The sequence below is a fragment of the Hypanus sabinus genome, chromosome 5, assembly GCF_030144855.1.
Source record: "Hypanus sabinus isolate sHypSab1 chromosome 5, sHypSab1.hap1, whole genome shotgun sequence".
Taxonomy (NCBI): domain Eukaryota; kingdom Metazoa; phylum Chordata; class Chondrichthyes; order Myliobatiformes; family Dasyatidae; genus Hypanus; species Hypanus sabinus.
The window spans coordinates 93580748-93607671 of record NC_082710.1 but is presented as its reverse complement, the minus strand read 5'-3'; the positions used below and the strand labels follow the sequence as shown (position 1 = coordinate 93607671).

Below are 26924 nucleotides of genomic sequence, written 5' to 3'. Positions count from 1 at the left end.
TCCTCATCTCTGTTCTAAATGGATGTCTCTCAATTCTGATGCTGTATCCTTTGGTTCTAGACTCCCCCACTACAGGAAACATCCTCTCCAGATCTACCCTATCCAGACCTTTCAATATTTGACAGGTTTCAATGAAATCCCCTCCTATTCTTCTAAAATCCAGTGAGTACAGGCTCAGAGCCATCAACTGCTTCTCATATGTTTTTCGGAGAATCATTCTTGTGAATGTCCTCTGGACCCTCTCCACTTCCACCACATATTTTCCTAGATAATAGGCCCCAAACTGCTCACAGTATTCCAAGTGTATTCTGATTAATGCTTTATAAAGCCTAAGTTTTATTTCGCAAACACGAGGAAATCTGCAGATGCTGGAAATTCAAACAACACACTCAAAATGCTGGTGGAACACAGCAGGCCAGGCAGCATCTATAGGGAGAAGCGCTGTCGACGTTTCGTCAAGGGTCGGTGTTGGGACCACTTTTTTTCGTATTGTATGTCAATGATTTGGATGAAAGAATTGATGACTTTCTGGCCAATTTTGCAGAAAATATGAAGATAGGTGGATGGGCAGACAGCGTCCTGAGGAAGGGTCTCGGCCTGAAACGTCAACAGTGCCTCCCCTTATAGATGCTGCCTGGCCTGCTGTGTTCCACCAGCATTTTGTGTGTGTTGTAAGTATTATTTCCTTGTTTTTGTAATCTAGTCTTCCCAAGATCAATGCTAACATTACATTTGCCAACCTTACCTCCTGCAAGTCGACCCTTAGGGAATCCTGGATGAGGATTCCTAAATCCTTTGGCATCTGATTTTTGAATTTTCTCCTCATTTAGAAAATATCCCATGTCTTTATTGCATGTGCCAAAGCGCATGACCACACATTTCTCTACATTTTATTCCATCTGCCACTTCTCCCAATCTATCCAAATCCTTCTTCACAAACCTGTTTCCTCAACGATGTCTGCCCATCCACCTATCTTCCTGTTGTCTGAAAACTTGGCCAGAAAGTCATCAATTCTTTCATCCAAATCATTGACATACAACATGCTAAGAAGTGGTCCCAACACCGACCCCTGTGGCACACCACTAGCCACTGACAGCTCACCAGAAAAGGCCTTTTGTATTCCCACTCTTTGCCTCCTGCCAGTCAGCCAATCTTCTATCCATGCTAGTACCTCTTCTGTAATACCAATTGTGCTGTCTTTACGACAGTTATTTAGTTTATAATATTTTCACTTAGTAATTCATTCAATAGTATTTTCTAGTTAGAATTAGAAGTGTTTAAAGTATATTCATTGCATGTAAAATATATCGGCATGCGATGACGTCACATCCGGTTTCGCCGCGTCTTGTGGGAAAACACCGGTTTGAAATTAGCGCGAGGGTGGGGGCTCACCATGAGGCACACCTGAGCAGAAGTTGTTTGCAGGCATGAGAAATCACAGTGAGAGCAACGCTGTAAGTTAATAGATAATCGATATATTGAACTAAGATGTTAATGCCGATCCTGTTAGAAGTAACGACGGTAGATAATGTTTATGCTTTCGTTAGTTAAAGAGTCGCGGATAGTTTGCATGGAAGTGTATTTAAAGTAGTCAATGGAGCAGGTAAACTCTCCCTGTATACTGCACCTTAGTGTAATGTAGTTATAGTCACCTTTGCAAGTATTTACACTTGAAATGTGATATTAAGGAAGGAACAAATACTGTATCAATCTTGTATTGTTTTATCAACAGTTTTCACCATATGTTAATGTGAAGAGTGAACAGTAAATGGTTAATCTTACTGCGATCTGGTTTGCATTGGCTGTGGTTTATCCGGACGTTAAATTCGGCGTTCGTTACACCCGAAGGAGAACGTTACACCAATTGTTCTTGTTTTGTTAAGCAGCCTCATCTGCAGCAACTTGTCAATCCCTTCTGCAAATCCAAATTAACATACACTAACTTTCCCTTGTATATCCTCCATTTTATTATCTCAAATAATTCCAACAGATTTGTCAGGCAAGATTTCCTCTATAGAAAATCATGCAGAATTTGACTTATTTTATCCTGTGCCTCCAAGTACCCTGAAACCTCTTTCTGAATAATTTTTCCAACCACAGAAGTCGGGGTAACTGGCCTATAATTTCCTTTCTTCTGCCTCGCTCCCTTCTTGAAGAGGGGAGTAACATTTGAAATTTTCGACTCCTCAGGAACCATTCCAGAATGTAGTGATTCTGAAAGATCATTACTTGTGCCTCCACAATCTCTTCAACTACCTGTTTCAGAACCCTGGGGCGTGGTCTATCTGGTCCAGGTGACATTCTGCTTCAGGCTTTTCGGCCTCCCAAGCAACTTTTCCTTAGCAATAGCAACTGCACACACTTCTGTCCACTTGCACTCTTGTATTTCTTGCATTCTTCTATTTTCTTTCAGAGTGATGGCTGATGCAAAATAAGTTCATACACAATTTTTCTGTCCTCCCAGTACTACCTCTACAGAGTTATTTTCCAGCAGTTTGATATCCACATTTGTCTCTTTTACCCTTTAAATATCTGAAAAAAGAACTGTAACATTTTTTATATTATTGGCTAGGTTCCCTTCATATTTCCCCTTTCCTCTCTTTACAGATTTTTTTGTTGCCTTCACTTGGATTTTAAAAACTTCCTAATGTTCAAACTTACCACTAATTTTTGCTATATTATATGCTCTCTTTGCAGTTATGCTATCATTGACTTGCAGTGCCTTATCAGCCACAGTTGCCTCATACTCCCTCTAGAATACTTCACCTCTGTGATGTATTGTTCCAGCATCTTCTGAATTTTCCCCAGAAGAACCAGCCATTGCTGTTCTGCTGTCATCCAGTCAACTGTAGCTTCTCCTTTCTCATGCCTTTGTAATTGATCTTACCCCACTAAAATACTGATACACCCAGTATTAGCTTCTCCTTCTCAAGATGCAGGGTGAATTTTATCATATGATCCCTGCCTCCTAAGAGTTATTTTACCCTAAGCTTCCTAATCAAGTCTGGGTCATTACATAATACCCAATCCAGAATTTCCATTTCACGAGTGGGCTCAACCACAAGCTGTTGTAAAAAGCCATCTCACAGGCAGTCTCCAAATTCCCTGTCTACCTGGAATTTCCCAATCTACCTGCATATTGAAATCCCTACGATTATTGCAACATTGCCTTTTTTTGCAATCCTTTTCTGTCACTCATTGTAACTTGTAGCCCAGATCCTGGCTACTGTTTGGAGGTCTGTATATAACTCCCGTCAGGGACTTTTTACCCCTGCAGTTTCTTAACTCTACCCACAAGGATTTGACATCCTTTGATCCTATGTCACCTCTTTCTAAGGATTTATTTCATGTGAATTGAATTGAATTAAATTTATTTCTTACAGCCTTCACATACATGAGGAGTAAAAATCTTTACATTACATCTCCATCTAAATGTGCAATCATAGTAATTTATAATAAATAGAACAGTCAATGTAGCATAGAAATACACTCAGATCAGCCTGAGTTAATCAGTCTGATGACCTGGTGGAAGAAGCTGTCCTGGAGCCTGTTGCTCCTGGCTTTTATGCTGCGGTACTGTTTCCTGGATGGCAGCAGCTGGAGTAGATTGTGGTTGGGATGGCTCGGGTCCACAATCATCCTATGGGCCCTTTTTACACACCTGTCCTTATAAATGTCCTGAATCATGGGAAGTTCACGTTTACAGATGTGCTGGGCAGTCCGTACCACTCTCTGCAGAGTCCTGTGATTGAGGGAAGTACAGTTCCCATACCAGGCAGTGATGCAGCCAGTCAGGATGCTCTCAATTGTGCCCCTGTAGAAAATTGTTAGGATTTGGGCACCCATACCAAACTTCCTCAACCATCTGAGGTGAAAGAAGTGTTGTTGTGCATTTTTCACCACACAGCTGGTGTGTACAAACCACGTGAGGTCCATGGAATGACCTCACGTGAGATGTGGATGCCAAGGAACTTGAAGCTGTTCACCCTCTCAACCACAGATCCATTGATGTCAATAGGCTTTAGCCTGCCTCCATTCCTCCTGTAAACCACAACCAGCTCCTTTGTTTTTGTGACATTGAGGGAGAGGTTGTTTTCTTGACACCTCTGTGTCAGAGATGACTTCTTTCCTGTAGGCCACCTCGTTTTTGTTTGAGATAAGGCCAATCAATGTAGCATCATCGACAAATTTAATTGGCAGATTGGAGCAGTGGGTGGCAATACAGTAATAGGTGTACAGGGGGTAAAGGAAGGGACTCAATACTCAGTGTGCAGCTCCGGTATTGAGAGTCAGAGGGTTGGAGGTGAAGGAGCCCACTCTTACAACCTGCTGGCTATCTGATAAGAAATCATTTTCTACTAATAGAACCCCCATCCGCTCTGCCTACCCTATATATAGTATATGCTTACTGTAATTTAGTTTTATTATGTATTGCAATGTACTTCAGCTGCAGAACAACAAATTTTATGACATATCCCATTGATATTAAACCTAATTCTGATTCTGAAATTGATTCACTTCTCCAAAGTATTTTTTTTTTGGAAATAACTTATTTTTCGATAAAAGTCTTTTTTTGAGAAAAGATCTACAATGTTTGCAGATGTACTGCAATTACTGCACAGATCAGACCAAACATCCTGTTTTCTTGGGTGCTATGCTAATGAAATCTATGGCCAATAGCCACGATGAAAAAACATGTGAGCTGTCCTTCATCTGCTTATGAGGATGATGATTGTTTTTAAAGCTAAGGGTTTACAAGTGAACATGAGGAAATCTGCAGATGCTGGAAATTCAAGCAACACACACAAAATACTGGTGGAACTCAGCAGGCCGAGCAGCATCTATAGGAAGAAGTACAGTCGACATTTCGGGCTGAGACCCTTCATCAGGCCTGAAGTGTCCTGACGAAGGGTCTTGGCCTGAAGTGTCCTGACGAAGGGTCTTGGCCTGAAGTGTCGACTGTGTATCTTCCTATAGATGCTGCCTGGCCTTTTGCGTTCCACCAGTTTACAAGTGATATAGTTTCTACAACAGGTGCTGAAGTATTTATTACCTGTGTTAAATTTGCAAAAGTTGGAGAGTCAGGATGCCTAGAATACATGGGAATAAATAATTATGCGTCATACAAGAAAAGTGGATTTGTTACCAGATCTAGTGCAGCAGCTTCATAGCCAGTGATGCACCATCAATAACTCACTCTGAGACGTAAAGGCGAGATATCGGCTTTTATTGACTAGAAGAAAGGACAAGCAGTAGTTGACTACCATACTACATCCTGGAGACAGAGAGGCTGGGCTCAGGCCTCAATCGCCTTTATACCTGGGTCTGTGGGAGGAGCCACAGGAGCAGTCAGCAGGGGGCGTGTCCAGACAGGTATATGTAGTTCACCACAGCCAGTATAGCCTACTCCTTCTATTTCTTGGGTTAATCATGGATTAAGATTAAGATCTTTTTGTCAGATGTACATCAAAACATACTAAGATGAAATGTGCCTTGTGTGTCAAGGAACAACACAGTCTGAGGATGTTCTAGGGACGGACAGTTAATGTCGCTGTGGTCATGCCATGTTGTCACTGGAAGCACAATTTACCAAACTTAACCATTATATCTCTGGAATGTGGGGTAAATCATGGTGATGGTACAATAATTTTGGATCCAGGAAAAATGTTTATAGTCAAGCGATGCTGGTAATTATGAAGCAGAAAGGTACTGGTAATGTCTGAGATTCCTGTCCTTACAAAGGCACACGTGCCATCTAATAACAATGCAACATGTTTGAAAGCTGGAGGAGTAAGGGCACTTGGAAGAGCAGCGGACCATTAAGGCCACCAGTAGGGACAACTCCAATGTTCACAAAACCTGGAGCTTTTCTCAAGACAGATGGCAAAGCTCCATGTTTCATGTCTGCTGTCCTGCAATCTGTGTCATTAATTCATATGGTCTTTGTTAGGTGGAAAATCCTCCATCAGTAAGTGTAAGTAGGAAGACAGTAGGAGGTGGGTTGCAGTCTGTCACTGGTTTTAGATTGACCTACTTGGCAGAGCTTTAGTTCTATTTCTGTCCATAAAAATAAACTTGGGGAATTCTTCTCATATTTCAAAATGTCATTTAGCCGGAAAAGGAAAGAAAACTCTCAAAAGGACAATGAAAATTAGAAGTAATCTCTTAATATTATAAGTTTCTATAATATTTTCAAAAGACATATTGCAATAGATCTAGGTGCTCATCCAAAATGTCAGTAAATGATACAGATACCTCAATAACATAAATTTTAATTTTAACAGCCTGGGTCTCCCAAGTAAAAGCCAGAAGTTCTAATTGGAACTGCTGACATTTTTTTTGTAGATAACTGGGTAGAGATTTCAGAGTTGCTAAGAAAAGCAGAAATGCTAAACTTTGGTTTGGGAAAGCTGCACTTCGGTGTTAGACACTTGTTTATGTCCAGCTGGGAATCTAGCATTCCACAGATTTCTGAGCTCTTAGTTTTGGAAATCTGCCTTCTGAACTTGTGTTGGGTTAACTTGCCAGAAAATGAGTGCATCTATCAACTTGGCTTGGAAGGGAGGATGGCAGGAGCAAAATAAACACAAAATTTCCCTTTTATTTATTTGAATTGATTCAATTATATTTAACTGTTGTAAATGTTTAACTTTTGGGGTATTTCAGTTTTATGACAATCTAAGACAATTGTAACTGTATTTTGCATTTTTAACAGCTTTTGAAAATTTGCAAATGTCAGTGCCATTTGATACCTTTGGTATCCACTAAGCCTGGGGACAAAATTCATCAGCTGTCAAGTAATTCAGTGAAAGAATCTATCAGTTTCAGTGATTAAGTTGCTCCATTGTGCTGTACCTTGTCAATCAGCTGGAAAATATTAATGGACGATTCTGATGATGAAACTGAGTGCAAGTGACAGGAGATTTCGAAAGCAGTTGACTGATGAGGGCTGGTAGCTCACCAGTCAGTGGAAGGTCTAGGTCAGATAATTGTAAAAGCCTCCTGGAAATGGTACAGAGCTGTTCTTGACCTTTCTTCATGGCCTTGTAACTTCTACCCTTCGGGCATTTGTTTAATTCTTTTCTGCTGATTACTACTGAAATGACTTCCACTAACTTTTCAGAAGATATGTTAAATCACAACCTGTTGTGATTATGTTAGGAAGGGGAAGTTGGGAGAACACACAACAGTCCTTGTTGAGGGATCAGCAGTAGAAAGGGTGTACTGCTTTGAGTTCCTGAGTATCAGCATCTCAGTGCATCTGTCCTGGGCTGAACGTATTGATGAAATTACAAAGGAGGCACGCCGGTGGCCATATTTTAGCATGATTTTGAGGAGATCTTGTTTGTCACAAAAGTATATGGCAAATTTTTACAAATATACTTTGGAGAGGTTGCATCACTGGAGGCTCAATGCACAGAACTGAAGGAGGAAGCGGAGGGTTGTAGACTCCGCCAGCTCAATTACGGGCACAATCCTTCCCACCATTGAGATCATCTTCAAGAGGTGGTGCAGCAGGAAGGTGGATATTCACTTCGTGGGTGATGACCTCTTCTCATTGCTACTATTAGGGAGGAGGTAGGTTGTAAAGTAGGCCTCCATCGATCAGGGTCAACTATGGATGCTGCATCCTAGTTGCTAGAAGTGCAATTCAGGTCCATAAGATGCAGAGAGTAAGCTGTTGCCCATGCAGTAAGCTCCCTCTCTCCATGCATCTGATGAATCCAAAGGAACGGCAGAGACCGATATAGTTTGGTACCAGCAGTGTTGCAGTAGTAGCTAGTCAGCATTGAACTCAAAATAGGACTGTCTTGGGGACTCCAGCTCCAGACTTTTCCCTTGTGGTTCACTCCAAAAGCCTTCCCCATGAGTGGGTAGAGCCACAAGGCAGTGGTGGTTTGAGATCAGAGTTTTCCTTCTCCCAGATGAACTGCCACCCACGGCTTACAAGCCCCATCTGCCTAAAGGGACTGGTTTTAAGGCACTAACAACTTGCCTTTTCCCCTTTTGTCAGTAGAAACGGTTCCGCAGTGCTTGGTAGCTGAGCCACATGTGAAGGCGAAAAGCTGGACTTGGTTATCAGAAGCTTTTTGAGACGTGCCATTGGGAGCTTTTAATAGATAGTAGGAGCTTATCTCCACTACCACTCCCAGTTATAACAACCTTAAGGGACCAGGGAGCCTGACAAGGCACACTCAATGTTTCAGAAATAGCTTTGCCCTTCCACCATCAAATCTGAAAGGTCCACTAACACTTGTTATGTGTAATGAGAAAACCAGATGGAGATGGGGTCCAGAGTTAACCCCCCTGTGAACTATGCTGCTAATGAGCGCGAGAGAGAGAGAGAGAGACAAAGATTTAAGGTTATGGCCCCATGGATGATTTAGTATTATGGCTTCTTCATGGATTATTCACCTTTACAACAAGGACACTCTTCTTTTTGCTCATTAACATTCTTGCTGAGACAGCAAGGAGGGGCCCAGTTTGATGGAGATGGACATGGACAGTTGATGGATGGCTGGTACCCCGGCAGGGGAGATAAAAGACGAGTTTGCTCAGACACAGGCAGACATGCCACTGGACACTGAAAGAGTGTTGTGCACCCACAGGAAGGTGGGGGCTTGGAGGATCGATTCGGGGGAATCGGTCAGAGGCTCACAGTGTGTGAAGGCAGGCCAGTGAGGGCTTGTGTGTGTGTCCACCCTCGCCTGGGTGACAAGTTCATCACTGAAGAACGGTCTGGCCTGGAATGGAGGGGTCGTAGTCGGTGACCACAATGGAACAAGAAGACAATGGAAGGTTTCCCCCCCTCTCTCTCTCTCCCTCCCTCCCTCCCTCTCTCCCTCTCCCTCTCCCTCTCCCCCTCCCTCTCTCCCTCCCTCTCCCCTCTCCCTCCCTCTCCCCTCCCCCTCCCTCTCTCTCTCCCTCTCTCTCCTCCCCTTCCCCCTCCCCCTCCCCTCCCTCCCTCCCCCCTCCAATGGTACCACAGCAACTACCTCAACCCAAACTGAACTGAACTCTGCGTCATCTTAAGACTATTCATTTACCCCTAGACTTTGATAGAGCTTGGATTTGATTCTTATTTCTACACTTCTGTATATATCATTGCTAACATGTTTTATATGTATATCTGCATTTTATTGTACTGTATTACTTAGTTTACTAATAAACACTTTTAGTTACAGTACCATCAGACTCCAACGTATCATTCCATTTCTGCTGGTTTGGTAACCCAGTCACGAGGTACGTGACACACTACTTTCCTATTTTGTTGTCTTTTTTGCACTATTTATCTATTTCTTTCTTTATTTTTGTTGTTATTTTTATGTATCGCACTGTACTACTGCAACAAAACAAATTTTATGACATTTGTCAGTAATAATAAACTTGATTTTGCTTTGGAATTTGATTCTTAATATAACTTAATCTAAAAACTACCCCACATGAAGGTTCCAATGTCCCCCTTCCTTCGGGCAGCAAAACTGTCAGATATGGTTCTTTTCTCAAGAGGAGGAAGTGCAAAGGGAAATTAAGTTGACTGTTGTGCAGCTTCATGCTGACCTATAACTGAAGCGGACAAACCAAATAAATACAGGATTCCTTAAGTGTTTTTTGGTCGATCTTAGCTAATAGAACTGAAGGAAGTCTTCATTCCACATTGAAATGAGAAAGAGAATTTTGGCCTTTACTCCCACTTCTAAACCTGTAACAAACATTTCTGTTTGAAGCTCACACTATAAAGCTTGGTGATTTCTTCCTCACGGTGGAGGATTTGGTCAAGCATTGGTCTTTGCAGCCCTCCACTGAGTATATATTGCCACTCACAGATATTCATTTGCTTTCTTGTTTTATTTTCATGCAAATTCCTTATCGGTGTAACTTATGTCATTATTTTTAGATCTAAAAACACTATATGTAATGTATCACTTAGTTCAAAGTTGACTTCTCGCCCATTAGTCCTTCCTTATCTGCATTTTTTATAATTGTCTTCTTCGATGATATGTATTAGCCATATCTGATACTAAACCTAGTTTTGTGTATTTAACACTTCAATAGTATTTGAGTAATCTTGTAAATATGTTGTTTAAGAATTCTTGTTTTTTTAATAATTAATATTGGGTTATATGTAAAAATATGTTAATTGCCTATGTCTAAAAACACAAAATGCAGGCAGAACTCAGCAGGCCAGACAGCACCCCATAGATGCTGTCTGGCCTGCTGAGTTCTGCCAGCATTTTGTGTTTTAATTTATTTCCAGCATCTGCAGATTCACTCGTGTTGCCTTTTAATTGCCTATGGCATTACATTACCACTTGATATAATGTTGTGCCTTGCTTAAAGTGATCTCAAACTAGGCTTGTATTCCTGGACTCTTGTGTCTTGCCTTTGAATTAGTTTAATGTTTTGGAATTAAAAAGCATAACTCCTAGTCTGCACAATTTTCTATATTGTCCTGATGCCTGATTCTGAAAGACATGCTTCTCATCTTCTTTCAGTTCTTGGGAATAACTTTGATTAACTAATCCATCAACACTAAGGCAAAGAATTAAATGATTTGACAGGCCGGTTGCTCCTCTCCACCTCAACCCACCTTCCCTCCAGGTTTGGATAGTTCCTTTTTACATTCCTTACCCAGTTGTGGACTCCTGTTGCTGTCACAGTAGCCAGGCTTTCATTCATCTTCACTAGCAAGCAATCTACTCCTGAAGTTTGCTACTCTGTTGTAATGAAACCCAAATTCAAAATTTGAGACCTTGTTCTGCTAGTTTCCACTAGCCACCCCCACCCCCCAGTCCAGGCACACATCTACACACAGAAGAATGTAGAGGTACATGGAGCGTCAGGGCCTAGCGGGGTGCGAGCTGAATGCAGGGAACTGGAGTGGCTAGGTGATTGGACTGAGGAGCATGTATGCATGCTCTATGATTTTACAGTTTATGTTTGCACCACTCAGCCGCCATTATTTGTGCGGGAAAGGTCCAAAGTATGAAACTGTATCCAAAATTTAGTCCTATCGTCATGCCCTTAAGTTTGTTATGGCTGGCGCCTGGTAGTTGGGGTAGACTCCCACCTCCTATTAAGTGCTCCCAACGGCATATGTCTCAAATAGCCTCTGATGATCAAGTTCATCACCAGACCTTCGCATGTGACTTGGCTGCTGAGCCTGGCAGAACCGTTTCTACTGACAGAAGGGGCAAAGGCAGGTTACAGTTACCAGAAAACCAGTTGCTTCGGTCAAATTGGGCTCAGTATCTGTGCTTGGGAGAAGGAAAACACTGATCACAAACCGCTGCTATACCCACTCATTGGGAAGGATTCGGGAGTAAACCCCAAGAAAAATTCCAGAGCTAGAATCCCTAAGCAGTCCAACATAGAGTTTAATGCTAAATGGCAACTCCTATGATGCTGCTGGTGCCAAACTGTATCAGTCTCTGCTGTTCCTTTGGATTCATCAGCTGTGTGGAGAGGGGAGCCTGCTGCATGGGCAGCCGCTTGCTCTCCATATTGTACTGCCCCGGTTTGTGTATCATGTGGATAGCTGGGATGCAGTCAACAGAGGGCCTTAATTTAGTGCCACTGGGGGACTTGATGCAGATCGACAAAATTTGAGGGCCGAAGATGGGATAACTAAAAAGAAGCTTTTTTCTCTTAGTGGAGTTTTCTGAAAATAGATTTTCTTTTAGATTTGTGGAAAAGGATTGTAGGTTTAAAAGAGATGCAAGGAAGAACTTCTATTTACTCAATATATAATTAGAAGCAGGCACGAGTAGTTGGACGAGGCTGATACCCTCACAACAAGTAGTGTTTTGGTAAGCCAACACATAGGAAGCCAAGGATTAAATGGTATTAGTTGGTATAGATTGTTATTTAATGGTCAGCAGGGACATGGTGGGCCAATGAGGCTGCTCATCTGTTATATCACTATGACTTTATTAGGGAAGAGGAGCTGACTAGGGCAATAATCACAAAATAAAGTAAAAATGCCTCTTTGTGAGAAACAACAAAAGTATTACAATGACGATGACCGAGGAAATAATGAAAACATTTGAAAATCAATTTAGCTGACTAAGTGTATGTTGGAAAGCTAAAACTGGATTGTATGTACATTTGTTCAATCAATACTTTACAGCATTTTTTAATTTAACACTGTGCCTAAATCAATCATATAATATAAGAAAAATAAACAGGAATGAATACACACGAGTGTGGAAAACTAGTATAAAACAACACATTTGCGAATGCAACTGAAGCTCCAGCTCCAAGGTCAAAGAAGAAGAACAGCCTTTAACTCGGCAGTGGAGTTATCAGGGCACCATCATGATGGTGTTACAGTAGCAAGCTATTCTTGTTTTTACGAGGCCAAGTTGCTAGATCAACGCTCAACTGGACTTGGATTCGAACTCGGGAACCTTCACTCCGGAGTCCGGCACTGATCTTATTGCTCCACCAAGTGGGTTTCTCCAAGGTCAAGACCCCTGTCAAGTAAGAGCCTATTTTAAAAATCTGCAAATAAGATCATTTATAACATTGAGGTTTGCAGATGACAACTACATTTGATAGGTGGTTTTGGTTATTCTGATTTATTTCATAAGGTGTCTTTAAGTGCCTCTCCCTCAATGGTGCAAAACCAAGGAGCTGGTTGTGGACTACAAGAGGAATGGAGACAGGCTAACCCTTATTGACAGCAATGGATCTGGGGTTGAGAGGGTGAACAGCTTCAAGTTCCTTGGTATCCACATCACCGAGGACCTCACATGGTCTGTACACACCAGCAGTGTGGTGAAAAAGGCACAACAGTGACTCTTTCACTTCAGATGGTTGAAGTTTGGTGTGGGCCCCCAAATCCTAAGAACTTTCTACAGGGGTACAATTGAGAGCATCCTGACTGGCTGCATCACTGCCTGGTATGGGAACTGTACTTCCCTCAATCACAGGACTCTGCAGAGAGTGGTGCGGACAGCCCAGCACATCTGTAGTTGTGAACTTCCCACTATACAGGACACTTACAAAGACAGGTGTGTAAGAAGGGCCCGTAGGATCATTGGCAATCCAAGCCATCCCAACCGCAATCTATTCCAGCTGCTACCATCTGGGAAACGGTACCACAGCATAAAAGCCAGGACCAACAAGCTCTGGGACAGCTTCTTCCACCAGACCATCAGACTGATGAACTCATGTTGATTTAAGTGCACTCTGTATTACATTGACTGTTCTATTTATTATAAATTATTATATAATACTATGATTGCACATTTAGATGGAGGTGTAAAGATTTTTACTCCTCATGTATGTGAAGGATGTAAGAAATAAAGTCAATTCAATTCAATACCTCAGAAGGCAATCACTGATTTGCCCCTTTCTCATTCTATTATATCAAAAAATTAATAAAAGCTAAGGAGTGATATGCTGTATACACTGTAATGGCAGGAAAATGGGGTGGAAAAGAAAATAAATCAGTCAAGATGGTATGTCAGAGCACACTCGATGGGCTGAATGGCCTAATTCTCTCCTGTATCTTACGGTCTTTATAGACTATATTGATGACTTTCCATGAATGTAATTTTTTTTACTGTGATGTTGTCTATAAAAGACATTCTTGACATACTTTGATGTACTTTAATGCTTGATGTGCTTTTATCTGTTACATGACTCTTTTGTACAAAACGGCCATGCAGCAAAAGTATACCAGGTCATTAAAACCTTAGAATTCTGGGAATAATTTGTTTACAGTCCTTAAGCACCCATTCTCAGTGGCACATCTTTTCACCAAATCAGTTTTATTTTCTTTAAGGAACGCCTCATTGATAAGGGTTAGGTTAGTGACTCTATTTTACTGCACTGTTTATCTGCTGGTTTTATTTGGTTTAATGTTTAATTATCAGACCTTTTCAAAAGTGCATCCAACTTCCAGTTTATCATATTTGCCAAATGAACTACATGAAATGGGAAAGCAGAGTACAATTTTTTTTAATGAAGAGATGTTGCAGAGTGATTGTGTATATGATATGAAAAAATGGGCTCAGGATAAAACCTTTTTTTATAGAACAATCAATAGGCTCTGAAAGGGACTGAATAAAAATAGAGCAAAGGCAGGTTTTATTGTGGTGTTCATATCTACAGTTGGAGGAGAAGAATTACCTTTTCTTCGAGAGCCATGCAGGCTTACTGGGACAAACAGTTTCCTTTTGTGCAGTAATTATCCCACAATTGATTTTAAAATCAATTATGAAGCACAGAAAATTAGCACAACAATAATTATAAAACCAAAAGGAAAGTTGGAATGAATGATAAAAGTAGGGAAGCTTTCAGAGTGTAGAACATTGGTGCAATCATATCTGGAGTATGGCACAAAGTTTTACTCTCCCTGTTCAATCTGACATCGGGAGTGTTTGGGGAGTGTTTCGCATGACCATGAAGGGATTTTCTTATGAGGAAGAGCAGGAGTTCTGACAGGATTCTGCTGAGATGTTACTTCATTAACAGTTTGAAGAGACTTGGCATGTCAATAAATATGCTCAATAAATACTTCTACAGTTGTCCCGTGGAGAGCATTCTGACAGGCTGCATCACTGTCCAGTATAGAGGAACTACTGCACAGGACCCAACAAAGCTGCAGAAGGTTGTAAATCTAGTCAGCTCCATCATGGGTACTAGCCTACATAGTACCCAGGGCATCTTTCGGGAGCGGTGTCTCAGAAAGACAGCGTCCATTATTAAGGACCTCCAGCACCCAGGGCATGCCCTTTTCTCACTGTTACCATCAAGTAGGAGGTACAGAAGCCTGAAGGCACACACTCAGCAATTCAGGGACAGCTCCTTCCTGTCTGCCATCCGATTCCTAAATGGACTTCGAAGCTTTGGGCACTACCTCACTTTTTAAAATATACAGTATTTCTGTTTTTGCATATTTTTAATAATCTATTCAATATATATAATTGATTTACTTGTTTATTATTATATTTTGTTTTATTTATTATGATTATTTTTCTCTCTCTCTGCTACATTATGTATTACATTGAACTGCTGCTGCTTAGTTAACAAATTTCACATCAGATGCCGGAGATAATAAACCTAATTCTGAGATGTTTCCTCTCCTGCAGGAATATAGAGCAATGGGGATATAATATCAGAAGAAATGTCCAGGCATTTAGGATGCAGTAATCTCTTCTGTCAGAGGATTGTACATCTTGGGAGTCCGTTGCCTAGAGTACGGCAGAAGCTGAGTGCTTGAATATTTTCACCCTTGAGGTAGTTGGATATTTGTTTGTAGAGAAATCAAGGTTTCTGATAAATAATCAGGAAGGTGTAGCTGAGAAACTGATACAGAATAGTCATATTTCCACTGATTGGCAAAGCAGACTTGATGGATCTGCTCCCGTTTCTTGTGAGAAAAGAGTTTACTTTGCTCTGTGATGAAATATGATGTGTAAGAATGGCAACATTATTTTACTGGGAGCCTTCAATCAATAACCAGGAAGAACAAAGCAGTCACAAAGTGTAATCGGTCAACATGTCAAAGAGATCTGAAAAAAAGGTAAAGTTCACCTTCATCGGCTACTTTTTAATGGCCAATAAAATGTGAATAAAATGGACAGGGCAGTAAACGCAGAGTGAACAAATTTAAAGTGAACACGGCATTTGTCCATCGTGTCTGACGATAACAGGAAACCTACCCAGGAGAGTTCTCAAAGCCGTTGCACTGAGGCATTTCCGCTCTCTCGACCTCAGAAGTCCAGGTCCAGTGGTATGAACAAGCATCACAAACTGTGGTCTTCCTTGATTGCAGTGGATGACCATGACGTCTTCTGTTCCTTGTCATGCCCTTCCCTCTCCATGGAATGTTGCAGAACCACACTCCTGGGTGTTGGATCTCAGTGTGGATCTCATTCAGAGCTAACTTCACACGCTGGGACAGACATGTCCCTCTCTCACCAGGGTACGAGGCTGCGGGCTACCCTCACGTGGTTTGAGCTGCTTGTCGAAGCAGTGTACCCCGGTGTGGTCATTGTCGTGTGCAAGCAGCTACTTGGAGTCACAGGTGGGAACTGAGAATCCAGTGGAGACCAAAGGTGAGTTAGCTGCCCCAGAATGGACGCGACAAGCCCCTTTACCAGCGGCGAGGAGAACCAAACAATCTGCTTGATGAATTCAACGTTTCAGCAGCATCAGTGGGAGAACTGAATCGCTTGCATTTTAGTTTGAAATCCTGCACAAGCCCTGATGCAAAAACATCAATAATTCCTTTCCTTCCACAGATGTTGCTCAGTCCACTGGGATTTTCCAGCAGATCTATTGTTGCTTCATATTTCTGCACCTGCAGTCTCTTGGACGAGGAGCTTGTTTCTTCATTCAGATAATCAAATAATCTGTATCTCAATTTCTTTTAGCTGTCTTGGCCACACATTATTTAAAACTTTTCATTACATGCATCTATCAATCTTAGTTTTGAAAGTAGTAATCAATTCAAAGTTCATATCTGCTTGGTGGTGAGCAATGGTGATTCCTATGACAATTTACAAGGGTGTAGTTGGGACTGAGTTATAGGGAAAGGTTGACCAGGTTAAGACTTTATTCCTAGAACACAGAAGGATGAAGGAAGATTTGATCAAGGTGTATAAAATTAGGGGGGTACAGATAGAATTAATGCAAGCAGGCTTTATCCACTGAGGTTGGGTGAGACTAGAACTATAGGTCATAGGTTAAGAGTGAAAGGAAAAATTTAGGTGGAGCCTGAGGGGACACCTCAGTGTGGAACAAGCTGCCAGAGGATGCAGGTTTAAGAGAGGTTTAAATAAATATGTGGATGGGAGGGTTATGGAGGGCTATAGTCCAGATGGGATGAGGCAGAATAACAGTTCAGCACTGTCCAGATGGGCCAAAAGGCCTGTTTCTGTGCTGTAGTGTTCTATGTCTCTATGTTGTCTGAAAATGTGCTTCCTGGAATTGCTCCTGATCAACAGCCCTAATAATATTATAGTCTTTCCCCTCAACAAGGAATTAACTGATTTAAAAACTAGTTTGTGTCCTTGTTTAGATTAAGCAGATCCTTTGGTTGTCTCTCAGTCTACTCCATTTAAGAGAATTCACGTCTGATGTTTGGAACCTGCATTCATATTTTAATCCTTTTGGCCTTCATATCATTTGGGTAGCCGGACTGCATCCCTTCAAAGGACAACATTATCCTTCCTGAGGTGCGGGCGCCAACGGATTGAACTTAGTACCCCAGACTAGAATCTAACTGTTTCTTCAAAGCTAGAATCATAATCTCCATCCTTCTTGAGACAATGATTTCAATTTATAAATGTTGACTATTTCACTTTGAGCCTGGACAGCTACCTTTTAATGCTTGTTGTAGTTTAATCCCGTTATCACTCTGGCTATCCACAGTTCTGAGTTTCTAATTTTAATCACAATTAAGTGCATTGGTCTGTGAATTGGGCTGTTGCTGACCAGTACAGTTTAAAAATTAAATTGCAAGGGTGTAACATCTTCATTCTAATATTTGATCTTTGAAATATTTTCATCATACCATTCGATTTAATTTTCTTGCTTTACATTGCAATATTGTGCTATCTGGGAAAAAGAATCCATGCAAAATAAACCCTTAATTCCACTGAAATTAATCTTTTTGCATTAATACTACTGCAATTGACCATTTCCCCAGTGTGCTGTATTAGGAAAAGCAGAGGAATTAAATGAATGTTACTTCATTAGGTTAATTTTTCACGGACCACTTCCTGAACAAATGCTTTAAACACTTCCTCTGGAGCCATCATTCAAATGTTTGACATTTAGCTAACCACACATCCTTCAATCTTGCAAATCAATTCCAGATTATATTATTTAAAGTTAAACTAATCTTGAACTTTTACAGATAGGCAGACCAAACTAAACAGAAATGCCATGTCTCCTTTCTAATCATGATATTCCAGACTACCTATGGATTCTTGATTACTTGGAATAAATATTAAAATAAAGGTGTAGGTATACTGTACATTTTTGACCTACTTTCACTGCAATTTAGCTGCAGTAATTCCTTAATTTTTGATTGTTGTGAATTTAATTGAAATTAGATTCAAAAGTAAAAGAAGCATTTTGACATCTGTTTGATCAGTATGCCACACAAACCTGCCATGGAGCAGGTGAAAACAGCCCACTAGTAGCTGTCTTCAGGCTATAGATCTTCCACAAAAGGCACTCGTGAGATGAAGAGCAATTTCCAAGCCGGTGCAGGCTTTGAATGGCAGTCTGATAGCTGAACAGCTGTGTTGCTGACATTGAAAGAAACTGGGTGTGATTCAAAGCAGTAGGAAGCGGTCATTCAGTAGTGGAATGCCCTTTAAAATAACTTCATTGGCAGTGTATATCAAATCTTCTCTTGTTGCCTTTCAAATAGTGAAATCGTATCAGTTGTAGTGAAGTGAAGTGAACTACATACCTATTGTGAATAATTGGCTTTTTATTGTATTCACATAAAAAAAGAACAATCCACTGATGTTTAAGGAAGACTGTCTCCCACTCCCATCAACTCTTGTATACATCTAAATGAAATCCAGACTGTGAAGAGATGATGCCATTGAAATGCTGATTTTAGTAGTTTCAATGGTTCTGACACCTATTCAGATGATAAAGGTGCTAATCTTTTCCCATATTCTCTCAAACACCTGTACATTCATTTGCATTTTGCCAAATTTCATCATGAATCGATATATCTTTAATGTAGTATCAGTTCACCTGTCAGGAGAAACCAAACTTTAACTATACAGAAGGTTAGATTTAACAAATATATACAGAAGTATTTTCAGATTAGATCAGGATGCAGGATTAAGTTGCTTAGCAATTACACAAAATACATCCAAAATCTTTCCAAGTTTGTTTACTAATATTTCTGTGACCAAAAGATCTAGCTAATATTATGAAGCCGCCTTTTGGTCTGAAAATCAGCAAGAAGAGCTGAAAGTAACTAATCTCCTTTCTAGCAAGTTTTGTAGATGGCGCTGAGTACAGTCCAATGTTTTTAAAATAAGGCACCAAAGAAAATCAGAAGAACCATTAAAGAATCTTGGAAGATTACCACTAACGTATCTACTATTTCAGTTATTTATTTTATAGGAATTAGAATTGTTTTATTGTGATGTGCACTGTGGTATAGTGAAAAGGTTTGTTTTGCATGCAATCAATACAATAGACAATAGGTGCAGGAGTAGGCCCTTTGGCCCTTCTAGCCAGCACCGCCATTCACTGTGATCATGGCTGATCATACACAATCAGTACCCCATTCCTGCCCTCTCCCCATATCCCTTGACCCCATTATCTATAAGAGCTCTATCTAACTCTCTCTTGAATGCATCCAGAGACTTGGCCTCCACTGCCTTCTGGGGCAGAGCATTCCACATATTCACCACTCTCTGGGTGAAAAAGTTTTTCTGCATCTCTGTTCTAAATGGCCTACCCCTTATTCTTAAACTGTGGCCTCTAGTTCTGGACTCACCCATCAGCGGGAACATGCTTCCTGCCTCCTGTGTATCCAATCCCTTAATAATCTTATATGTTTCAATCAGATCCCCTCTCATCCTTCTAAATTCCAGTGTATACAAGCCCAGTCGCTCCAATCTTTCAACATATGACAGTTCCGTCATTCTGGGAATTAACCTTGTGAACCTACGCTGCATTCCCTCAATAGCAAGAATGTCCTTCCTCAAATTTCGAGACCAAAATTGCACACAATACTCCAGGTGGGGTCTCACCAGGGCCCTGTACAGCTGCAGAAAGACCTCTTTACTCCTATACTCAATTCCTCTTGTTATAAAGGCCAGCATGCCGTTAGCTTTCTTCATTGCCTGCTGTACCTGCATGCTTGCTTTCATTGGCTGATGTACAACAACACCTAGATCTCGTTGTACTTCCCCTTTTCCTAACTTGACTCCATTTAGATAGTAATCTGCCTTCCTGTTCTTGTCACCAAAGTGGATAACCTTGCATTTATCTGCATTAAACTGCATCTGCCATACACTTGCCCATTCACCCAACCTGTCCATTCTCCTAACATCCTCCTGACATTTCACACTGCCACCCAGCTTTAGCAAATTTGCTAATGTTACTTTTAATCCCTTCATCTAAATCATTAATGTATATTGTAAACAGTTGCGGTACCCCACTGGTCATAGCCTGCCATTCTGAAAGGGACCCGTTAATCACTACTCTTTGTTTCCTGTCAGCCAGCCAATTTTCAATCCATGTCAGTACTCTGCCCCCAATACCATATGCCCTAATTTTGCCCACTAATCTCCTATGTGGGACTTTATCAAAAGCTTTCTGAAAGTCCAGGTACACTACATCCACTGGCTCTCCCTTGTCCATTTTCATAGTTACATCCTCAAAAAACTCCAGAAGATTAGTCAAGCACGATTTTCCCTTCATAAATCCATGCTGACTCAGACTGATCCTTCTACTGCTATCCAAATGTGTCGTAATTTCCTCTTTTATAATTGACTCCAGCATCTTTCCCACCACTGACGTCAGGCTAACCAGTTTATAATTCCCTGTTTTCTCTCTCCCTCCTTTCTTGAAAAGTGGGACAACATTAGCCACCCTCCAATCAGCAGGAACTGTTCCCGAATCTATAGAACATTGGAAAATGATTACCAATGTGTCCCCAATTTCTAGAGCCACCTCTTTAAGTACCCTGGGATGCAGACCATCAGGTCCCTGGGATTTATCAGTCTTCAGACTCAACAGTCTATCCAACACCTTTTCTTGCCTAATATAAATTTCCTTCAGTTTATCCTTTACCCCAGTTCCTTTGATGACTATTACATCTGGGAGATTGTTTGTGTCTTTCCTAGTGAAGACAGATCCAAAGTACCTGTTCAACTCATCTGCCATTTCCTTGTTCCCCGTTGTCAGAAACACACTGAGTCTCAGCAATTTGCAGAACGGTAAACTTTATTTTTCGAGTCTGCAGAGTCGGACCCAACCAGCTCCTGCTAGATTGAGTGCCGAATTACACTTTGCACAGTTTTTTATACCCTACTTGTTTACGACTTTGTGAGTTGCACCCATGTGAGGTGCAGACATTCTTCCTTAATCTCATTACAAAATTACAAATGTGATTACCCTTTGGCCCACTTATCAGCCTCAGCGCATTAACACCGTTATTGTTCAACCGTTAAGCATGTCTTCCCGTTATCCGTATCGCTTCTTTAATCAGCAAGCTATTGTTTCATCCTGATTTTGCAAATTGGTTTATACGTTGCCCTGCAAGTTGCTTTGCACGTTCTTTCTGTGTCAGCACATTCTAAATGGACTCCTTAAGAACCGTCTTTAATTTAATCATTTCTCTCAATCCACCCTTTTTCTTTTTAGAATGTGCTATCAGTTGGGCTTTTGCCACGGGTTTACATAGGCTTCTTCCTCTAGCTCTATTTCCCTTTGTAGGAGTACCTGAACAGGATCAGCTGGGGCCCCTGGTTGCATGACTTGTCTTGCCACCCGAGCTACTAGCTCCCGCAAGAAGGGGATCAGACATGGTAACAGAAGGAGGACCATCAATCCCCCTCCTATAACCCCTAAAGCAGTTCGCCACCAGCCTCCTTTCAACCATCCGTCCAGCCAGTCCCAATACCCCAGCGGCTTCCAGGTCTGTACCGGCACGTGGGCCAGTTTCCTTATTTTATCTGATATTTTTTGAACCACCTTTCCGTTGTCATCTATCTTTAAGCAGCAGTTGGTTAGATTAAACTTTCCACATACTCCTCCTTTTTGTTGTAGTCATAACATTTCTCGTTTACATGCGAGTGTGATACAAAGGACCCTGGAAAAATAGTCATGCCCACCCTTACCGTCGTCCTGCACTTATCACATCCCCCTTCAGCGCTTCTCAACAATAGCAGTATATACATTACAGTCCCAAAGTTCATTCTGTCCGTCTTTTGAGCTTTAGCACCATCGGGTCTTCTCCCTGGACGCAAGTCCATTCTGCACCTTCTTCGGGCTTTACGGGTCCCTTGATTCTCGCGGCGTGGGTCCACCCTTTTTCTTTTGTCCTTACTGCGGCTTCGGTGGTCAGTAGCACCTGGAATGGGCCTTCCCACTGCGGCTGTAACTTCTCTGGCTTCCAAGTCTTAATCAGGACCCAGTCACCGGGCTGAGTTCGGTGGAGTGCGAAGTCCAGAGGTGGGGTTTGTGCGAGTAACCCCTTCCTGCGCAATTCTGCAAAAGAACGAGACAGTGCCTGTAAATAGTCCCTTACAAAGACATCTCCCCCTTGCAGGGAAGGATAGCCCTCCACCTTGTTCCAATATGGAAGGCCAAACAACATTTCATAAGGGGATACTCCTATATCTTTTCGAGGAGCCGTGCGGATTCTTAGTAGGGTCAGGGGTAGACACTTGGTCCAGGGTAGCTTGGTTTCCATCATTAGTTTTGTCAATTGCGTCTTCAAAGTACTGTTCATCCTCTCAACTCTTCCTGAGCTCTGAGGGTGCCAGGGGGTGTGCAGCTTCCACTGGATTCCTAAGGCGTCACAGATTAGCTGGTGTGTTTTTGAGGCAAAGTGTGTTCCCCTATCTGAATCAATAGACCCCATTATTCCATATCTCGGGACTATATTTTCTAATAGGATCCGTGCCACTGTAGGGGCATCCGCTTTAGTGGTTGGGAATGCTTCCACCCACCGAGTGAAGTGATCCACAATTACTAACAGGTACTTCCATCTCTGAACTTGTGGTAGTTCCGTAAAGTCTATTTGGATCCGATGGAACGGTCGGACGGCTAGTGTTTGTCCCCCCTTATGGGTGGCACGCATCATTTTCTTGTTTATCTTTTGGCAGGTGTAACAGCCCCACACCTCCTGTTGAGCTAGTGTGAATATCCCTTTACAAACATAGTCCCTTAGGACAGTGTCGCACATAGCTTGCACTCCCCAATGGCTTTGTTGGTGTAGTTGTTGCAGTATATGACGAGTTACTTCCTTATTCAGTACTTGCCGTCCATCGGGGGTCTTCCACTCGCCTTCTGATGTTTGTCGGGCTCCCAGCTGGCTCATAGCGTCTATTTCTACTTGGGTGAAGACTGGTAGTTTGTTAAGCCCTTCCCTTATTGGTATCAGGGTTAGAAGTCGGACCGTTTTTTCCATTGCTGCCCATTTGGCTTCTTCATCTGCGAGCCGGTTTCCTATTGCTTCCGGGGCTGTTCCTCGTTGATGTCCTGGAACGTGAACCACTGCAATTTCTTGAGGTAATGTTAGGGCTTCCAGAGTCATGCTTATCATTTGTTCGTGAGCTAATTCCCTTCCCCTGGCTGTTATCAACCCCCGTTCTTTCCAAATCTTTCCGAAGGTGTGTACCACTCCATAGGCATACTTAGAATCGGTGTATATAGTGCCTATTTTGTTTCTTAACAGTTGCAGTCCCCTCTGCAAGGCATATAGTTCACAAGACTGGGCTGACCAATTACCCGGGAGCCGGCCGGACTCCACCGTCTCCCTAGTCCTCCCGTTTATAATAGCATATCCACTGTGTCGTACCCCATTGATGCATCTGGAGGAGCCGTCGATATATAGTTCCTTGCCTTCAATTAGGGGAACTTCTTGTAGATCTTCCCTACTTTTTGTCTGAAGGTCTGTTAGCTCCACGCAGTTATGCTCGGTTTCCTCCCCTGTTGATTCCCCGTATAAGAACTGTGCCGGGTTACAACTATTGTTCTTTTCAAAGCTTAAATCATCCCCGACCATCAGAATGGTTTCGTATTTCAGTATGCGAGAGTCTTTTTGGGCTAAGAGGGTGCTAACGGAGTGCGGGGTATACACCGTCATTCTTCCCCCAAAGGTTAATTTCCGTGCTTCTTCTACTAGTACGGCTGCTGCCGCTACGGCTTGTATGCACGTCGGCCATCCCCGGGATACCAGGTCTAACATTTTTGATAAAAAGGCCACAGGTTGCCGCTTTCCTCCTTTTTCTTGGGTTAGTACTCCTAACGCAGTTCCTTCATTGTTTGTTGCATACAGCTGAAAGGGCTTTTCCAGTGCTGGCAGTGTTAATACCGGGGCCCGAATTAGTTGCCCTTTTATTTTCCTGAACTTCTGTTCTTCTTCTTCGGTCCAGCTGATTATTCCCCGGTCTTCCTTTGCCAATTTGTCGTACATAAACTTCACCAGGGAGGTATAATTCTCTATCCAAATCCGGCAATAGCCCACTAAGCCCAGAAATTGTCTTATTTCCTTCTTTGTCCTGGGAAGCAGTATTTTAGTTATTCCCGCTATTCTTTCTGGGGTTATTTGGCGGTGCCCTTTACTGACTCTGTGTCCGAGATATGTTATTTCCTTCTCGACAAATTGCAGTTTCTTCTTGGGCACCCGCAATCCTTTTTCTCCTAGGTAATTCAGGAGTCTTATAGTATCGTCTCGCACTACCTCCTCTGCTGGTCCCGATAGTAGTAGGTCATCGACATACTGTAATAGTTGGTTCTTTTCGGTACAATGGAATCCAGCCAATACTTGCTCCAGTACCTGTTCGAATAGGTTTGGGGACTCCGTGAACCCTTGGGGCAAGATGGTCCACCGGAGTTGCTTCTTCTGCCCAGTGAAGGGATTTTCCCATTCAAATGCGAACATATCTCGGCTACCTTCCTCCAACGGGCAACTCCAAAAGGCATCTTTTAGATCTATCACACTGAACCATTCATGTTCAGGAGGTATTTTGCTCATTAATGTATAGGGGTTAGGCACTACCGGGTATCGTGTTTGGACTACCGCATTTAAGCCTCTCAGATCTTGAACCATTCGATACGTGCCGTCGGGCTTTCGGACCGGTAGGATGGGGGTATTAAAGGGTGACATACATTCTTCCAGGAGTCCATCTGATACTAATGTCTCAATTACAGGTTGTAATCCCCTCCTCCCTTCCATGGCAATGGGATATTGCCGTCTTCTCTCTTCTGCTTGTTTGTCCCACTGTGGGTCGTTTACTGGAAATTTCTGGTCCCCCGGTAACTCATTCGGCTGTTCCCTTCCCCAAATTGATATTGCAGCTTGTCGTATCATTTGCCTCTCTTGTGCAGAAAATAGCGTTCCCATAATCGCATGCATTTCTTCCCAAGTGTAAACATTAGGTCCTAAGAATTGATCCAACTGTTCTACCAGTCCCATTGGATCTTCTAATAAAGTTTTCATATCTTTCTTAAATCCTCGTACTTCGGTACTTGTCAGAGGGACGTTTACAAATCCTGTTCCTCCTCGTGCTCCTCCCATTGGAACCTCTCGAAGGGGACACAGCTGTACCTCTTCCTTTTTTAATTCGTCTTTCTTTTTCTTATCTGCTCCTGTCACACTCCTTGTTTCGATCCTTGCCTTTGCTTTTTCCCTAACATCCCTCACTTCCCTCTCCGGGTCTATTTCTTCTGTTTTTTCACTTTCTTCACGTCCTCCCTCTGCTCCCGCAAGGGGCGCAGAAGGCTGGACATAGGGAGGGGGTAAATGATCGAGTGGGTCCCACTTCCGCTCCCCTTTAATGCCCAATTTAAAACTCTTTGTTGTTACTCCTGGCCAGGGAGCCCAACAAAAAGCATAAGCAATTTCTTCCGGTTTTACATTTGGTTTTGAATTAACGTAAATGTTTAAGGCTTGTCGTACCCAATCCTCCTCAGACCCAAGCCGCGGCCACCAGACCGCAGGTTTTTCTATCGGCTGTTTCGACCAAATTAAACAGTACTGTATCATTTTTTTTTTTGTTTCCCTTTTAGTCTTCCACATCCCCGATTCTCAAACATTCTACCGAGGGGGCTATCAGGAGGAACCCCCGGGTATGGTCCCGGTCTTTCCGTTTCCTCTTTCTTTTTAGAGCCACCCCCTCCCATCTTATTCCGCTCTTACTTAATCCCGCACCCTTCTACTGCAACAGTAGGCACTTTACCCGGTGCGTCCCAAGGACTTTTATCAGGAGGACCCCCGGGTAGCGATCCCGGTCTTCTCCGTCCTTACTTATTCCCGCACCCTTCTACTATAATAGTAGGCACTTACCCGGTGCGTCCTGGGGACTTCCAGTACCAGGTACTGTCCCCTTCTCCCCGTTTACCACTCTGCGCTGTCCGGATATCACTCGCTCAAGCCGCGCTGGAGCGACGAGCAAGGAGTCAGGGACCGCCAAACTTGGCGGGGTGCACCGTCTCCGATGTCCTTCCTCGTGTCCACCGCGGCCGGAGTGTGGATCCCGGACGAGCCCCCACGTTGTCAGAAGCACACTGAGTCTCAGCAATTTGCAGAATGGTAAACTTTATTTTTCGAGTCTGCAGAGTCGGACCCAACCAGCTCCTGCTAGATTGAGTGCCGAATTACACTTTGCACAGTTTTTTATACCCTACTTGTTTACGACTTTGTGAGTTGCACCCATGTGAGGTGCAGACATTCTTCCTTAATCTCATTACAAAATTACAAATGTGATTACCCTTTGGCCCACTTATCAGCCTCAGCGCATTAACACCGTTATTGTTCAACCGTTAAGCATGTCTTCCCGTTACCCGTATCGCTTCTTTAATCAGCAAGCTATTGTTTCATCCTGATTTTGCAAATTGGTTTATACGTTGCCCTGCAAGTTGCTCTGCACGTTCTTTCTGTGTCAGCACATTCTAAATGGACTCCTTAAGAACCGTCTTTAATTTAATCATTTCTCTCACCCGTAATAAATTCACCCGTTTCTGTCTTCAATGGCCCAATTTTGGTCTTAACTATTTTTTTTGCTATTCACATACCTAAAGAAGCTTTTACTATCCTCCTTTATATTCTTGGCTAGTTTATCTTCGTACCTCATTTTTTCTTGGCGTATTGCCTTTTTTGTTATCTTCTGTTGCTCTTTACAAGCTTCCCAGTCTTCCGGTTTCCCGCTCATCTTTGCTATGTTATACTTCTTCTCTTTTATATTTATACTGC

General features: G+C 42.3%; 1 long non-coding RNA gene across 1 annotated transcript in view; it reads left to right on the top strand.

Annotated features, from left to right (window-relative positions):
• Positions 1-1423: 1423 nt before the first annotated feature.
• LOC132394288 (uncharacterized) overlaps positions 1424-26924 on the top strand; it is a 632507-nt gene continuing 607006 nt past the window's right edge. Inside the window, exon 1 of the long non-coding RNA XR_009512258.1 lies at positions 1424-1455. This is a non-coding gene — a long non-coding RNA (uncharacterized LOC132394288). The remainder of the gene's footprint in view (positions 1456-26924) is intronic.